The following is an 18,277-nucleotide window of genomic DNA, read 5'->3' on the forward strand; positions in this document are numbered from 1 at the left end:
ACATTATTTAATATCTTGTGGCTTCACATACACTTGACACACATTTTCATACACCTCTGGGGATGTATGCACCACAGTGTGAGAAGCATAGTATCAGATGACCTATGAAACTGCATTAGAACTGTGCCCTAACCAACTGAACTAATAAATACAGCCATAGAATTTCATCCATCCATCCATCCATCCATCCATCCATCCATCCATCCATCCGTCCACTGAAAAATATTTATGAAGAACCTGCCACAACCTCTGCACTGTGCTGGGTAGGCACTATGATACGATATGATAGGATATAGAAGTTCCTGAGGAATTTACAATCTAATGTGGAACTGACCATTGAAATGATTAGCAGTAGTAGAAACTGCTTATAATGAAGTACTAAACTGTGTAATTTGTATTTAAGTGCAGTGAGGGCTGGAGCATTCATGAAAACCTTCCTGGTGGAGGTGAGTTGACCAGAATGTGGGAGGTGCGGAAGAATTTGAAGATAGGGAAAGATAGAATGGTTTCTAGTTGACCACAGCCTGAACAAAGGTGTGGAGAAGGAATAAACATGGTAGGACTCTTTTGGTAAGTAATGTTAATTATTTGATGATTCATTCTCTCTCTCCTCTTCTCTCCACCCACCTCTTTCTTGTTGATGCAGAAAATTAGGGAAAGACTCAAAACAATGGAGAAAAGCAAAACATCCATAATTCTGGTAACCAAAATGTAGCATTTTGGTATGGGCTATTTTTGTCTTTTAGAAATAGATCAGAGTTTGTACGTAGGTAATTTTGGCCACTGCAAAGTTTGAATAGTGGGCTGACCAATCTCAAAGACAGTTAATCTGGCGGCCTTTTGCAGGATTTATTAGAGTGGGGAGAGATTGGGAGACTGAAGTCAGAAACTTCAACCTAGTAAAAGGCCACCATATACTCTAGCTCCTGCCTTTAAAACTAACTAGCTAACTCACTAGCTGCCTTGATCAATGATGAGCTCTCCATCACTGAAGCAATTCACACGGAGACTGGATGACCACCTGGTGGGGTGCTGTGGAGAGGACTGCCATACCTGGAGAGAGGATTCAGTAGTCCATATGACCTCTTTCAATCCCAAAATTCCAGGACTTATATTGTTAGCTGTGGAAATTTCATATTCAAATAAATTATGAGTTCTCTCCTCTTTCTTATGATTTGACAGCAATTGCTTTGCTTAGTACATATTATTGGGTAACATAGTAAATGTTGTTGGGCACTAGAAATCAACTAACTTTGAGGGGCTTGGGTTAAGCTCATATGGATTTTAGCACTGCTGTGTTATTATTTGGAAGCTGCTCTTACATGGGAAACATTTAAGGAGAAACTCTCACCTCTACCCAATCTCTACCTGCCTGAGTCCTAGCTCAGCCACCACCTCCTTGACTCCCCAAGACGGAGGTAGAAGCCTCTTCTTTGTATTCCCACAGGACTCTGTGCTGACCCAGCATGAAGCCTGTCCCGCAGTAATGAAATTGCCTGTTTCTCTGTCTCCCACACTGCACTGTGAGCTCTTGTGAGCAGGGAGTGTCTGGCAGATGGTAAGCTGTTGGTCAACATTTGTTAGTGAATGAAGACCCTTGGCCACAAGGCCAGATCTGGGAGCTTTAGAAGCTTTCTCTGAGCAGGGATGAGCATGGTGCTCTTCTTTGTGCACTTACCTCCTTGTGAGTGCCCAAAGCATTGAGTTCTTGCCTTCCTCAGTATGGCTCTGGGGTCTGCAGTTCTGTGTCCTCATGAAAGACGGAAAGTATAATTGGAATTATGCACGAAAAAAAAATCATGAGAGGGGAAAGTACATAATTAAAGGTGACATGGGCTCAGAGTATGGCCAGGGCAAGGCTAAGAGGCACTTCTGAAAACAGATCAGGTGCACACTTTTCCTAAAGCCTCTGTGCCAATTCTAGGAAAGAACCTCTCTGCTGTTCCTTTGCCTTGGAACTCCCTTCTTGAAACATCCAATCCTGTTTCAGACAAACAGAAAGAAGACACTGCAGCTGCTATTATTCCCCACTTCCAGCATTACAGTGTTCTGTCTTGGGCTCCTGATGTTGCCAGCTGTTGGCAAGGGCTGGGCAGGGAAAAATTGCTGCAGGCTCATCAGGAATTCTGGACACAGAGTGCAAGTCTGAAAATGCTGGATCTGAGTTCCTGTGAGAATCACACAGGTTCCAAGTAGAGCCTAAGTAAAGAGGGGAAAAAGTCTACAAGCTTATCTTCCACCACTCCAACAGAGTCATTAGGCAACACAGTTTTCAGTGGTTCTAAAAACCATGTGGGCAAAATATTATTTATTTCTATATATGGCCAGAAAATAGCCCAGTCACAGGGGCTGGCTTCCGGGTTGACACTCTCCAGTTTTTCCAGACCTGCAGACTCCAGAGACTTCCAGGCTGGACATTGGTTTCTGTGGCCTGCATGTAACTAGTTTGGCAACAGAAAATGTGGTTCCCAGCGCGACTGCCCCTACTTTTCCTCATCCCCCAACCCCTCAACACTTGCCTCCCTTAGAATGCTGCAGCTAAAGAGCAAAGAATGAGGCTCTCCCAGCTGCAGCCCTGCTAAAAATAGAAAGTTTATTTATTTTATGTTCATGAAGCCCTTTTCCTGCTGTTGCTGTTGTTATGAGTGTAACTCCCAGGCAGGAAGGGGACTGACTGCACTGGTCACCAGCCAAGTACGTTCTATCCTATGTCGAGGGATCTAATTGAGTCATTAGGGGCCAGAGGATTTGGTGATCTGTTTTCTTTTTTGAGCCTCTCCTCTCCTAGCTGACACCTGCTGTCCAGAAACCGGCGTGTGTGTTTCTTGGTTTTTAGAGGATCTGCTTCGATGTACTTCCCTTTCAGATGCGGCCTTCCGCTTACTTATGATGTATTCACAGGGGAGGCATGGCCAGAGGAGAAGGCACTGAGCTAACAGGCAAGAGGCCTCAGTTTTTCTTCCAGTTTTGTTACCTGGCTTTGTGACCTTGAGCAAGTCACAACTTCTTTGAACCTCAGTTTCCTCGTCTATAAAAAAGGGATAACAACATATGCCTAGAACGCAAGTGTGATAATGGATGTGAAACAACTTTGAGAAGTTCAAGGCATAAGTGGACGGATTATTGTCTACTTTTGCTAAACCCGAGTTTCTCAAGTGTGTCCAAAAGATAGATGCTTCCTTTGCCCCAGAGGGCTCTTCACTCCCTCTCTCCCAAAAGGAAGAGTAGAAGGGGGAGAAGAAAATAGTACCTGGGGGAGCATATTTTGATATTTCCTATGAAATATGCTAGAAACAAACTCATGTTGAAACACCTGAGAAGTGGCCAGGCACAGTGGCTCACGCCTATAATCCCAGCACTTTGGGAGGCCAAGGCAGGTGGATCATTTGAGGTCAGGAATTCGAGACCAGTCAGGCAACATGGCAAAAACCCATCTCTACTAAAAATATAAAAATTGGCTGGGTGTGGTGGTGCACACCTGTAATCCCAGCTACTTGAGAGGCTGAGGCAGGAGAATTACTTGAGCCCAGGAGGAGGAGGTTATAGTGAGCCGAGATCGGGCCACTGCACTCCAGCCTGGGGAACAGAGTGAGACTCTGTATCTAAAAAAACCCCCCAAAAACCAAAACCAACCAACCAAACAACAACAACAAAAAAAGCAAGCCCCTCCCCCTGCCCCCAAAAATAAAAAGAAATACCTGAGAGGTGATTGAGGCCTTAATAAATGATCCTGGATTAGAGCAGGGGAAATATTCAACATTCTGTTAGCTTGCTATGGGCTTTGGAGTAACAGTTATATTGCTATGTGTCTTATTTTCCATCTCATTGTGTACTGCCATTATTAATAGTTGATTGTCCCAGTTGGAAGGGACCTCCACTTGCTCAGCCTTCTAGATTACTTGGTTCATACCACACATGCAGTGCCTATGACATGTTTTCCAGACATTGTCTTGGAGTGTCATCACTGACACTTACTCTCCCCTCTAAGATCCTAACAGCTGAGGGCAGGGCTGTGTTGGCTATGTCTTTGAGTCACCTGGAGCCCACTATCACTATTGTGTTTGCACGGAGAATCCGGCCATATCTAGGCTGGTCCTGGTGCCTGGTGCCCTGTATCTGACAGGGTTCTTGATTGTAAGTCAGAAAATGACAGCTTTGGATGATGTAAATGGAAAAGAAATGTATTTGAATCAGGGCTCTTGCTTTTCTTGCTTAAAATGTAGGGTCTCTGTGACTTGGATGGATCCTTTTTTTTGTCTCAATAGTCTTTCACTGTTTTTAACATTTCCTTAAGTTTTGAATGTAGACAACAAACCAGGTACCTGTGACTTTGTCATCTTTGGACACCACAGATATTTTCAAGTCATATTTCACTTGTTGCAGACATTCCCAATATTGTTTATGCTCATTACTACTTTTCAGTAACAGAAGTTGTTAAATCTGCCATTAGATTTTTTTAAAGCATTAATACAAAAAGGCACACACGATGCTATATTTGTTTTTTTAAATTTTAAACTATATTTTAATATAACTGGTTTCCTTTATATTTCATTTTGTGCATGTAAAAACATTCTTCCTAAGCTTTATAGGTTTCACCAGACTACCAAGGGCTCATGAGCATAAGAAGTTAAGAACTCCTTGACCTAAAGCATATTAGCTAGCTCATAGCAGGATTGGTTACATAATTTTCAAGATCCAAGCAAAATGGAAAGGTGAGGCCTCTTGTTAAAAGAACTGTAAGAATTGCAAGATGGCAATAGCAGAGCATTAAACCAAGCACAGGGCCCTGCTGAACCTGGGGCCCTGTATGATGGCACAGGTTGCATAGCTATGATGCTGGCCCTGGCTCACAGAATTTCCAGAAAGGTCCAGGGGCCTGGCTTAGGGGCTACGAAGCCAGGAACAAGATGCAAATTGTGCTGGAGAACTGATCTGGTGAAAACCCAGTGCTGCTCCTGCTGGGTGCAGATACTGAAGCTTGTCGTCATGCCACACTGAGAGTAGATGCTGGAAACGAGCCTTGAATCTGCTGCCACTGATGCATCAGCAAGCTGGATGGAGTTGTTCCCATTGCCAGAGTGACTCCTGCTTTGATGTATCACTAGTTACCAATTTAAAGTCTTGGTTAGGTGCATTTGATTGGTGGTGCCTAGCTCATGGTCAGCCCTCCAGCTGCAAGGGAAAGTGGTGAAACAAATATCTGTGATTGCTGGCCTCCGTAAAGGGAGATCAGCTCTAATAGGGAGAGGGACTCCCCAAACATAGGAAGGGGGTTCAGATGCCAAGTGGCCAAAAAGTATGACAAACGTTCTTGACAGAACCCACGGACCCAATGGGTATCTTGACCATTTTAGAAAATGCCTGTGGGCTAGTATAGAATATGTGGCCACCATTAGGTAGATGAGACTGTCTGGGAGACCACACTTTACATGCTGAAATATTTTTAATTTTTGGGACATTTGGATTGTTTCTAGTAACAATAAGGCAGAATATTTGGAATAGAGATTATTCAAGAAAATTCACACCGTATGGAGGTAGGACAAAGAAACTTGGCACTTTCATTAAATATTCTCTATCCACAAGACCAGACAAAGCCAAGAAGAGCAGATGGGCTCTACACCGTCACAAAATGACAAGGCCTAATTAATTTAAGAGTTTCCTTGAAGCAAAGGACAGTGAGTCAATGTGGATGCACTTAACGTTTGTGCCGAGCCAAGGGGAGCAAGTGTTGTTCTGGAAATGAGCCACTGTGTAGTACTGCAGAAAAAGTAACACTCAGTGAGCAGGGGCTGGGCCCTAGCCGCAACTCATGGCTCATTGTTTTCCTTCTCACTTTCAACTAAAGTAAATGAGCAAGTATGTGGTAGGTTTTTCTGTCTCCCTATCTCAGCAGAGTGATGGGTGGGCTGTTCTTTAAAAAGTGGTGCAAGGACAGAGCTGCTGCCAGCAGGCTTGGCAGGAGCCAGCAGAGTGCAAGCTGGTCCCTAGAAGTGTTATTGAGAGGCCACTACTCACTGTCAAGGGGCTAAGCCATCCAGCAGTTCCCTGGGAGGTCAGGAACACAGGGGACCCTGCCTGATGAGACAGAGGAGCAGTTGCTGCACCCAGAGGGCCCACCTATGAGCGCTGTCAATGAAGAGTCAAACTCTGTAAAACATTTGAAGAGATTTATCCCAAGCCAAATATGATTTACCAATGGCCTGTGACACAGCCCTCAGGAGATCCTGAGAACATGCACCCAAGGTGGTCGGGCTACAACTTGGTTTTATACATTTTATGGAGACAGAAGACATCCCTTGATATACATAAGATGTACATTTGATTTGATCTGGAAAGATGGGACAACTGGAAATGGGGGTGGGGAAAGTAGGCTTCCAGATCATAGGCAGATTCAGAGATATTCTGATTGTCAATTGGTTGAAACAGTTATTATCGGCCAAGTGCGGTAGTTCATGCCTGTAATCCCAGCACTTTGGAAGGCTGAGTAGGGTGGATCACCTGAGGTCAGGAGTTCGAGACCAGCCTGACCAACATGGTAAAACCTCGTCTCTACTAAATAAAAAACATTAGCTGGACATGGTGGTATATGCCCAGATACTCAGGAGGCTGAAGCAGGCGAATCTCTTGAACCTGGGAGGTGGAGGTTGCAGCGAGCTGAGATTGTGCCATTGTACTCCATCCTGGGCAACAACAGCAAAACTCCGTCTCAAATAAAATAAAATAACATAAAATAAAATAAAATAAAATAAAAAAGTTATTATCAATGGAAAGGAATATCTGGGTTATGATAAGGCGTTATGGAGACCAAAGTTTTATCATGCAGATGAAGCCTCCAGGTAGCAGGCTTCGGAGAGAATAAATTATAAATGTTTCTTATCAGAATTAAAGAGTTTGCTCTATCAGTAATTCCAAAAGGGAGGAGGGTATAATGAGGTATGTCTGGCTCCCCCTTCCCATTAAGGCCTGAAGCAGTTTTTCAGATTAACTTTGGAATGCCCTTGGCTGAGAGGAGGGTCTGTTCAGATGACTAAGGGGTATAGAATTTTATTTTTGATTTATAAAACTCCCTTGAGAGGCTGGCAGGAGGGTCTGTGGGGTTGGCCTGAGAAGGAGCAAAGGGAAAGGCCCCTTACCTAGCTCCAGATGTGTGGAGTGCTCTATGTTCACTCTCTCTTTGATTCTCCACAGTAGCACTGGTGAGAGGTATTACTATCCCCATTTTACAGTCTGGGGAGCCCAATTCCCAATTCTCTTTACGTTCCCAACATAATATCTTGAGGGGAAAAGAAGTTGGTCACCATCTTTTTTTTAACGTCTAGTAAAAAGCTGGAGCTAGTTGTCCTTTTAATATATGTTTTTCTAGAGAGAAATAATTATAATTCCCATCCCTCCCACTCACCAAATAAAAGTTCTTCAGCAAAGAAACCTTAACTTACTATTTTTTGTGTGATTTTAAAAATAAACAATTAATTAAACTTTGGAATAATTGTAGATCTATAGAAAAGTTGCAAAGATGGGTGCAGATCCTGTCTACCTTTCTTTCATTCAGCTTCCCCTAATATTACCATCCAATGTAACCAATGGTACATTTTTCAAAACTAAGAAATTAGCATGGTATAACACTGTTAACTAAACTATGATCTAAACTATGGTCGTTTTTTAGATTTAAACAATTTATCCATTTATATCCTTTTTCGATGTTTTAGGATCCAATTTAGGATACCACATGGCTTTTGGGACACTTTGCATTTTAAGAGAACATTCAGATTGCCACTGGAGGGTTTGACTCAGGATGAAAAACGAGTTTTATTTATAATATTCTCTTGTTTTCTTTACCAAAGAGCTTTGAATACTAAGTGCTTTTTAAAGCTTTGTGATACCAATGGGCTCTTAGCTGCTTCATTGACATGTTAATGTTGAAGGTTGAAGGTTGAATTAATAATAAATAATTATAATAATCAATTGATAATATTATTAATAATAATTAATTATTATTATTATTAATAAGGTTGAAAGGATTTGAAGACTTCGGAATCAAGGTGCTGCAAAAGTGCAAAACATTGTGGTCTTTGGAAATTTGGTATATCCAGGTCTATTTCTTTTCCCTAAGTTCCAAGTCTTAAACAACAGGATGCTTTTCACACAGACTTCCTCTTTACATCTTCCTGTGGAGTCATATAAGTTTGGACTTGGACTCTTGCTTTGTGCTGAGGCCAAAAGAGAATTAAAACAGGTGAGGTGTGGTGTGATCTCATTTGTGCAATTGGTTTCTCTGAGTTACCCAATCCATTGTTCATAGCCCTGACTTTGCACTGGCAATATTCCAAGTCATGAAATGTCTTATTATATTTGTCTGGGCTTCTGCTTATTAAGTGGGCATCCTTGCTAACATAGTTTATATTCTCTTGAGAGGCATTTAAAAATGAAATTATGGTTAGATATTCTTGAGCCTATGGCACGTCCCTCTTTGTACTCTACTGACCTGGACTCTTGGTGCTTTGGGAAATCTGAAAAATTTCAGGAGCTAGGTGGCTGGGGGCCCCTGGTTATAAGGCAGTGAGATCCCACAGAATAACTCTAATAAGAGTTATTTATGAGACTTCAAGAAATAGATATAGCATAATTCGTAAGTGCTGGCTTGACTGATAATTTAACTCTCCACTCCCAACCATTATCAAAAGGTGTGAGCGTATTATAGAACCATACATAGCAATACCAAAATGTGGACATATTATTGAACCATACATATAAATCTATCCATCTGCCTTGTAGTCCACCTAACTCTTAGGGCTTACTTTTAGAATAGTGATACTTGCTAATGTTTGTTGAGCTTTTACTATGTGTTAGGTAGTCTACTATATTATTTACATGTTTTTATTTGGTATAATTTTTCATAACTCTGTGTGGTAGGCACCGTTATCATGTTCATTATTTGGATGAGGAAAATTAAATTAAAAACTTAATTTCATCCAAGGTCACATAAATAGGAAATAGGGAAGCCAGGACTTGAACACAGAACCCTCTAACAACTCCAAACCCAGTGTTCTCTTAACCACCTTGTCACACAGAACCAGGATATTTGGGTAGTTGGTAAATATACATACACTTTTCCAAACAATGACTCCCTATACCCCTTTTAAGCAAAGATTACCTAAGTTCCAAAAATCAATAATCTACATCATTTAAAAAATTTTTTTCTACATGCAGAACGCTGTGCTTGATAATCAAGGGCATAGAGAAATCAAAGAAAATTAACAAAATACTGGAAGAGAAAGATCCTGGGAGATCTAATTTCTCACCCCAGCTCATTCACTGATTGGTTTGGCCACATGATGCAACCTCTTTGAGCATTAGATGATTTATCTGAAAAATGAGCGGGTGGGATTAGATGAACAAAAAGGTCCCTGCCAGTTCTTTGATTCTGTGCCCCCAGCTTTGTGTCAGACATGGCCCAGGAAAAATGCCTGATGTCATTCCTGCCCTCAAGGATCATAAACCAAAACCTTCAAACACATGAAGCAATTATAGAACAGTAGAGTCATAAATTGTCTACCATGTGCTATAAGCAATCACTGGATAAGTACTCACTTGAGCCTCTTATGTACTCAGCAGTTTTAGGGATAAAAGATACGTGTCATAATTTCTGCCATTAATCAGTGTACAAATTAGTTGGGAAAACAAGACCTAAGAATTTGGAACAATAGCTAAGACATTAGATAATTAAATGCTAAATAGTGTCATGTAGTTATTGTGTGGTGATTGTAAAATGGTAACAACTGACATTTACTACCTTACTTGTTTAGCAAGTGTGCAAAATTTAAGGAGCGTAAAAAACCACCTCAGTAATCAAGATAAGTAATATTTTAATGCAATATTTTTAAAAATAAAAATATTTTTTAAAAATGCAAAAATTTCATGCTGAACAAAATATCAAAATCTTAAAGAAAGATTGGATCATTATTATGGAATTTTCCTTTCGTCTCAGGGTCCAGTAAGGCTCAGCACGGCACTGTGTGCTGGAGACTATACCTTGCTGGTTTACATTCATTGTCTTATTTAATCCTCACAATGATTCTTGTGATTAGATTCTACTATTAGTGGATGAGGAAACTGAGGCTTGGAAAACTCGAATCTTAGAGGTTGTAAGTGGCAGGACTTGCATTCAGGTCTCTGGCTTTATAATTCATGCTTTTAAACACTGCTGTATGTGTTCTTACAAATGTACAGAGTTCACTCTCCTGGAAGGCCATCCCCAGTGCTGCTGAGCTGGGGGAGGTCTCTGCCCAGGGCAACCCTGTGGTCTTCCTGGAGGGGCACTCAGGGCAGCTGTGCTCCTTGCACCTGTTGCCTGCTGACTGGAACACTTAAAGAGCTCTTTTCCCCATCCAGAGCCTGAAACCACTGTTGGGGGTATCCCCAGCCAACACCACAACACCAGGGTGCCCTTCACGTTCCAGGTTGTGCTTCACACTCATTTCATTCATCCAGAAGTAGGGAATCCAAGGTGAGGGTAATTGAAATGGTCCTTTCTGTCTGACCCCATGAAAAGAAGAGGCTCTGTGAGTATTTACCAATATCTCCCAGCAAAGGAAACCATGCTGAATGCAGAACCTATCTTAGAAGTGTTTATCTTCTAAGGCCACATCTGCAACACTGAGCTCCATTTCCGGGCAGGAAATGAAACCACAGAGTACAAGTGAGGTCTTGATTTTCAAGTTACCACTTTGGGGCAGCAGTCAGTATTTTGGCAGCTGTACATCTAGCACACATTTGCCCAAGGTTGGGGGCAAAGGCACAGACCTTCTAGGCTCATGGAGCACTTCAGCTGAACTATACTGTTTGGGCCAAAAATCCACTCATGTAGAGTTGAGTTTCTTTTGCCCAAGACAATTGATTCTTGATACAGACGGAGCCTTGAGATAACTAGATATAAAGGGAAAAAGGAAAGAATGGCAAATTGTCAAAAAGGGAGCTGACTTTCAAGGTTACCTGGTTCATTTCTTCCTTTTACAGAAGAGGAATTAGAAGCCCAGATAAATTATGTGACCTTGAGAAAGGTCACATAGCCACTTTGTGGTAGGTGTGGGACATAAAATTGAGTAGATGATATTTTGAAGTGGTAATTTAAACTCAACCACAGGGCCTAGGTTGACACCTAAAAAGCACTGTTTTTAAGAGCACAATGAATAATTTCACTCTTTTCTTTGATCTCGCATATCCCCTTCTCTCAGGTTCAGTGGGGAAACAACTGAGATCATCTAGTGATGTCTTCCACAGTGGAGGCCCATGCGTAACACGCTGGCTATTCCTGCAGCATACGTCAGGTAATCTGTAGTAGCACAAAACCCTAGAGTGTTTTGGGTCTCCCCACAAATTGTCATATACTGTCTTTATTTTTAATCTTGGAGGAAATTTTTCTATTTCTGCTTTGTGGAATAAACAACCTATGTCTTAGGTTTCACTGTGTACATAGCTGACTTACGTACTACTCGTAGCTCTATCATTTTATTAACAATTCCAAAATCTGTATTCTTTTAGGACGTTGGGTTGCTTTTTTGGGCCATGGAGATGCACACACTGGGAAGTTGTATCCCTTTATCTTTCAGCCCCCTTCCTTCCCATCCCTTCCCATGGTCATCATAATTGTGGGTAGTCTGTCCCATAAGAATTTAAGAACCTGTGAAAAACAAGGTATCGATGACCGAGGGCCATTTAATGATCTATAACTGGTTACATTTCAGGTGTTAAAATTAACATGATAAGGTGAATCTGATGAGTGATTAGGTGAATCACAGAATAGGGAGGGAAAGGGTATGGTGCATGCATCAACAAAATGGGAATAATTATTTGCTGTTGAGTGCACAAGTATATTAACATATGTTTATACTATACATGTTAGACAATATATACACATACATAATGTATGCTTTGTGAATGTCCCAAATTTTATGGCACTATCCACAGTTCCCCGATTTTACCCCATAATTTCAGCCTTTTCCAGGAGGTTCTCCCTGCATGGACTACCCTTTCCTTCTGTTGGCATGGCAAGTTTCTTATCTTTTAAGAAGGTCCAGCTCAATTGTTACTATGTTTGCAAAATATTTCTTAATCCTTCAGGTAAAACAGACCACTCTTTTCTTTGTGCCACCATGTGTCGTCATACATGCCTTCGGAACAGCTAATCACTCCCTGTTGTCAATTATTTATTGATTGGACTATCTCTCTAATTGAGGGCAAGGATCATGATCTGTCCATCATGGTGTTCCAGAGCCTAGCATGGTACAGGAATCTTAATAACTATTTGTTAGGTAAACCCTGTCTTCAGGGCAATGATGTTCTAGGAAATGTTCTAGCAGGCTCTTTAGTCATGGGTGCATAGGGTGGTGCTTTCAGTGTCATTTGGAAAGAGGTGGTCACATGTCGTGAATACACATGTCCCTCTATATTTGGAACACTTTTGCTTCTAATGCAGCAGTTTTTTTCCAATAAGTTGCCAGTATTTTCGGTACTGTGCCTATAGGTGTTTATATAAACTTGTGGCTATAAAAGAAAACTTGATTTTTTAAAAAATGATTTTCCGTTTCCTTTACTTTTGCTTTAAAAAAATCAAATACTTATTGAAGTGTAATCATTATCCTGTGCAGATTCCAAATTACTTTTTCTCTCTTTCTATCTATGTGATTTTATGCTCTGACTACACATTTGTCAGTCAACAAGTATTTACTGAGAGCCCTGTGGGGTATCTAACATAACATTTTTTAAGCATATCATACTTTTCTTAAGTATTTTCCTGGTGTTATAACTTTGGTTTCTAATACGGTTTAAATGAGAAAAATGTTTCATGTGAAGGTGTTTTGGAATTGATAACCCAGAGACTGGTGCCTTTGACAGGGAAAGGGACAGTTAAAATTTATTGGTCTACTATGTGCCAGGCATTATGCTTCACAATTTACATACATTATCTTATTTAATTCTCACACCCATCCCACAGGTTGATGCTCTAATACTACATTTTACAGCTAAGAAAACAGATTCAGAGATGGCAGTTTCCTATAACTAGAAAGGACCACCCAGGGCTTGAATTCACGCCCATCTGAAGCAAAGCTCACACTCTTTCCCACATATTATTTTCTTATTACATTGAACTAGCCAAATTTTATTAAAGGCAAATGTTTGGAATGATTACAGCTGAAAGTGGATTGTAAATTTGTCAAGGCTGGGACCGTGAATAAAACTAAAATGTGTCATTTGGTGATTTTAACATATGTTTGTGTCTCTTTTTCTCCCGGTGTGTGAAAAATAGGACTCATACTGGGATTTCTCTCTAAGCAGCATGATATGAAGATTTCACACCCGCCCCCTTCTATCAGTCCCAAAGAATAATCTGCAGGAACTAACCCCAAACTCAAAAGCTGTGCAGTGGTTCCAACCGTATATTCATTCTTTTTAGTTTGTGCTTTTGCTTAAACAGGGCTCTTCCTTGTGGGTTATGTGGTTTTTTTTTGTCTTACTGTCTCTTTCTTTGTATGTGTGTGTATATGTATAAAAGGTCCTGGAATAAAGCAAAAAAATTATCAATACTGTATAATATATAAGGTATTGCATGGTCATTCATTTGTTAATTCATTTGTCAATCAATTTTGCGCCCTTTGATGTGTCTAGAAAGTGCCTAAAAAATGCACACTACTCACCTGTGAGGAACTCTTAGGCAAGTATGCACAGAGCTGACTGCAAGATGATATATTAATTCCATATTAGTTATGTGAAAAAAGTCTAAGGGACTTCAGGAGAGTAAGAAATTAAATATGTAGGAGGAAGGATGAGAAAAGGGGAGACCAAGGAAATCAACAGACTGGAAGAATCATTTAAGCTAGATATTCAGCCATTCCACAAATATTTATTAACTACCTGATATGTGCCAGGCAGTATTTAAAATACTGGAAATGCAAAGATGGATAATACACAGATGGATAATAACCCCCAAGTCATTTGCAGATTTGAAGAGGAAGAAAGACACAGAAGCAACTGTTAGGTACCAAAATCAATGTACAGGTTACAGGGCAGAGTTAACATTATATTTCAGGTACATTATTGAAAAGTTTTCTTCTAAAGAATTTACAATTCTATATTAAAGTTTGAAAATACATACAAATTATGTTGATGGTCATTTAGATTGCTTCTGAATCTTAGATATTGTGAACAGTGCTACAACAAACATGAGTGGAGATATTTCTTCTATATACTGATTTCCTTTCTTTTGAGTGTATACCCAGTAATGAGATTGCTGGATCAAATGGTAGCTCAAGTTTTAGTTTATTGAGGAACTTCCAAACCTTTCTCCATAGTGGTTGTACTAACTTAGATTCCCACCAACTGCATACAAGAGTTCCCTTTCCTCCACATCCTTACTGGCATTTGTTATTGCCTGACTTTTAGATATAAACCTTTTTAACGGGTGAGATGATATCTCATTGTAGTTTTAATTTCCAGTTCTCTGATGATCAATGATGTTGAGCACCTTTTTATATGCCTGTCTGCCATCTGTATGTCTTCTTTTGATATATGTCTATTCAAATCTTTTGCCCATTTTTAAATCTAATTATTAGATTTTTTTTTTTTCCCCTACAGGGTTGTTTGAGCTCCTTATGTATTCTGGTTATTAGTCCCTTGTCAGATGGGTAGTTTGCAAATATTTTCTCCAATTCTGTGAGTTGTCTCTTTACTTTATTGATTGTATCCTTTTCTGAGCAGAAGCTTTTTAACTTGTTGCAATCTCATTTGTTTATTTTTGCTTTAGTTGCCTGTGTTTATGGAGCATTGCTCAAGAGATTTTTGCCCAGATCAATATCCTGGAGATTTTCCCCAATATTTTGTAGTAGTTTCATAGTTTGAGGTCATCAACTTAAGTCTTTAATCCATTTTGATTTGATTTTTGTATATGGTGAGAGAGAGGGGTCTAGTTTCAACTTCTGCATATGGATCATATGGATATCCAGTTTTCCCAGCACCATTTATTGAAGAGACTGCCTTTTCCCCAGCATATATTCTTGTCTCCTTTGTTGAAAATAAGTTCACTCTAGGTGTGTGGATTTGTTTCTGGGTTCTCTATTCTGTTCCATTGGTCTATGTGTTGATTTTTATGCCAGTACCACACTGTTTTGGTTACTATAGCTCTGTACCATAATTTTAAGTCAGGTAATGTGATTTGCACAGTTTTTTTTTTTTTTTTTATTTGGCTTGGTATAATTTTGGCTATTCTGGGTCTTTTCTGGTTCCATATACATTTTCAGATTGTTTTTTCTATTTCTTTGTAGAATGTCTTTGGTATTTTGATAGGGATTGCATTGAATCTATAGATTGCTTTGGGTAGTATGAACATTTTAACAATATCGATTCTTCCAATCCATGAAGTGTCCTGTTCAATTTCTTTCATCAGTGTTTTTTTTCTTTTTTTTTTTGAGACGGAGTCTCGCTCTGCCGCCCAGGCTGGAGTGCAGTGGCGGGATCTCGGCTCACTGCAAGCTCCGCCTCCCAGGTTCACGCCATTCTCCTGCCTCAGCCTCCCGAGTAGCTGGGACTACAGGCGCCCGCCACCTCGCCCGGCTAGTTTTTTGTATTTTTTTTTTTTAGTAGAGACGGGGTTTCACCGTGTTAGCCAGGATGGTCTCGATCTCCTGACCTCGTGATCTGCCCGCCTCGGCCTCCCAAAGTGCTGGGATTACAGGCTTGAGCCATCGCGCCCGGCCTTTCATCAGTGTTTTATAGTTTTCATTATAGAGATCTTTCACTTGTTTGGTTAATTCCTAGGTTTTTAATTTTATGTGTGGTTTTTGTAAATGGGATTACTTTTTAAATTTATGTTTCACATTGTTCACTGTTGGCATATAGAAATGCTACTGATTTTTATATGTTGATTTTGTATCCTGGTTTTGCAAACTGAATTTATTTATCAGTTATAATAGTTTTCTTGTGGAGTCTAGGTTTTTCCAAATATAAGATCTTATTGTCTGCAAACAAGGATAATTTAACTTCTTACTTTTCAATTTGGGTAGCTGCTCCAAAATCTTTGTAGGACCATTCTAATATCTATTTCATCTCAGCATTGGCATTTATTGATGATTGTCTTTCTTCAGTCAGTTTGAGATGTTCCTGGCTGTTGGTATGAGGAAAGATCTTCAATAGAAACCTGAACATTTTCATATCATGGTCTGAGACTCTATTTTATTTAAACTTTCTTGTTTTGTTGGCCTTTTTGGTACCACTGTACAGGGGACAGGGGTGAGGGTCACCACCTTATTATTGCAAAGTGAAGGTAAAGACCATGTTCTTTACTTTGTTCTCTGTTGACAACTGACACCTGAGGGGGCTGCTTCTTATTACTGTGAGGTGAGGATTGGAGCTCTGGCTCCCCATGTCATCTCCATTGATTCTGCAGTAAAGGTGCCTTCTTTTACTGCTCAGTAGTCATGAAAGTTTGGACTCTTTATGTGGCCTCCACCAGCACCACCCCAGAGGAGAGGAAAAGAGCTTCTTGGTAACTTCTGGATGAGAGGGTAGAAGTTCAGGCTTCCAATGTTGTCTCCATGGACACCATGGTGAGAGGTGGATTGGGAAACTTGTTACTGGCAAGTGGAGATGAAAGTCTCAGCTGCCTATGTGACCTTCTCTGACACCACTCCAGCAGATGTGTTAGACACCTCATTACAGTCTCTCAACGGTAGAGAAATGGCTCCTACTTGGACTTTGCTGTCACAGGTAGGAGTGGGCCACAGGCTTTTGTTTGTTTGTTTATTTTCTGTGGTGTTTGGTGAGAGAGGAATGGTTATTACGTAAAATTTTCCTGTCATGCTACGCTGCTCCTTTTGTAGGTTTTTTTTTTTTTTTTTTTTTTTTGGTCCGTGCCTTTTGATGCTTCTGGGTTGTTATTTTGTTTAGCTCCAAATCTGAGATATATGAGGCAAAAAGAAATCCAGAGAACTCACTGCTCTCTTATTCCTTGGGCTTTGGAGTCTTTAGCCAGTCTGCTTTCCTCACTGTACTTTTCAGTATCTTCTTATCTTCATTTTATATATAATTTCCAAGGTTTTTGGTTGTACTTAATGGGAGACGTAGATATGTCTACGTATGTCTATTCCATCTTCCTGGAAGTAGAAGTATTGAATGCAAATACTTTAAATAAAAATTTTGTATGAAGCTGAATTTTAACTTAACTTTAAACAATTTAATTATATATTTTAAGTGTTTTTATAGAAATTAAAACAACTTATAGTTTTAGTATTCAAAATCTGTTTAGTTGACAATAAAAATATTGGTAGCATATAGATCACTCCTACATACAAATTTAAGGGCAATATGATTTGTTTAATATTGCAAAATACACCTCAGTTTCTACCTGCATCTGTTGCAAATACTGTGCTAATTTGTGAATATTTCTGGAACCTCAAATTAGAATATAAAGAGAAGGAAGAAAATAGACATCTGGCACTATTAGGAAACAATGATTTGCCATGCAAGAAGTATTGCATTTAAGCTGAAAGGAAGAATTTGACAAGTTAATCTGTCTTTTACACCTAAGTGCTTCTGCTGCTCAAACTGTCCCTATGGTTCACCGCAGGACAAACCCCACAAACCTTCATGGCATTCAGATGCAGCTGCCTTCTGTTTCAAGGATATGGGCAAGAGATGCGAAATGTTTCCCTGAGGCCCAAAGAGTTCTAGAAACAAGAGTGAATGTTTAGGGTTGTGGGTTGCTCTGCATCAGAGTCGAGCACCAGATCCCACGTGACAGAGGTGTTCATATTATCTTCAGTAAGTTGATATGTGTATAATGTGAGAAATAGGAGACCCTCTAACACATAGGTCTGGGGCAGGGACCCTCTTGCCCAGAACATAAAGGTAGTGCTGTATCCCACTGGGCAAGTTTAGTTAAGACTTTTAAGCTACTTACCATTTAAGGGTCTTCTTTCTCATCTATTTTCTTGTAATCTGGTGTAAGACTATCAACAGTGTAAATGAGGCCAAACTAACCATTTCCACATTCAACTGAGAATTAATATTAGGTAAACACAGATCAGGAGATGGTGAGCGTTCTTTCTCTGTAGTTTATGATACAGTTTTAATGGCACTGCACCACTGTGGCTCTGTGTAGAGAAACCATGTGGACAGAAAGGAATATTTCTCCCCCCAATTCATTGGGAAAAGAGCTTAATATTTTTTAACAGTCAATTTTTTAAAGCTAGATTCAAACACATGATATGATAATTAAAAGTACATCAAG

At 40.0% G+C, this 18,277-nt stretch overlaps 1 long non-coding RNA gene across 1 annotated transcript in view; it reads left to right on the top strand.

Annotated features, from left to right (window-relative positions):
* Window positions 1-16,696: 16,696 nt before the first annotated feature.
* LOC105484461 (uncharacterized) overlaps window positions 16,697-18,277 on the top strand; it is a 48,352-nt gene continuing 46,771 nt past the window's right edge. Inside the window, exon 1 of the long non-coding RNA XR_988964.2 lies at window positions 16,697-16,755. This is a non-coding gene — a long non-coding RNA (uncharacterized lncRNA). The remainder of the gene's footprint in view (window positions 16,756-18,277) is intronic.

This window comes from Macaca nemestrina, chromosome 1 (genome assembly GCF_043159975.1).
Source record: "Macaca nemestrina isolate mMacNem1 chromosome 1, mMacNem.hap1, whole genome shotgun sequence".
NCBI lineage: Eukaryota > Metazoa > Chordata > Mammalia > Primates > Cercopithecidae > Macaca > Macaca nemestrina.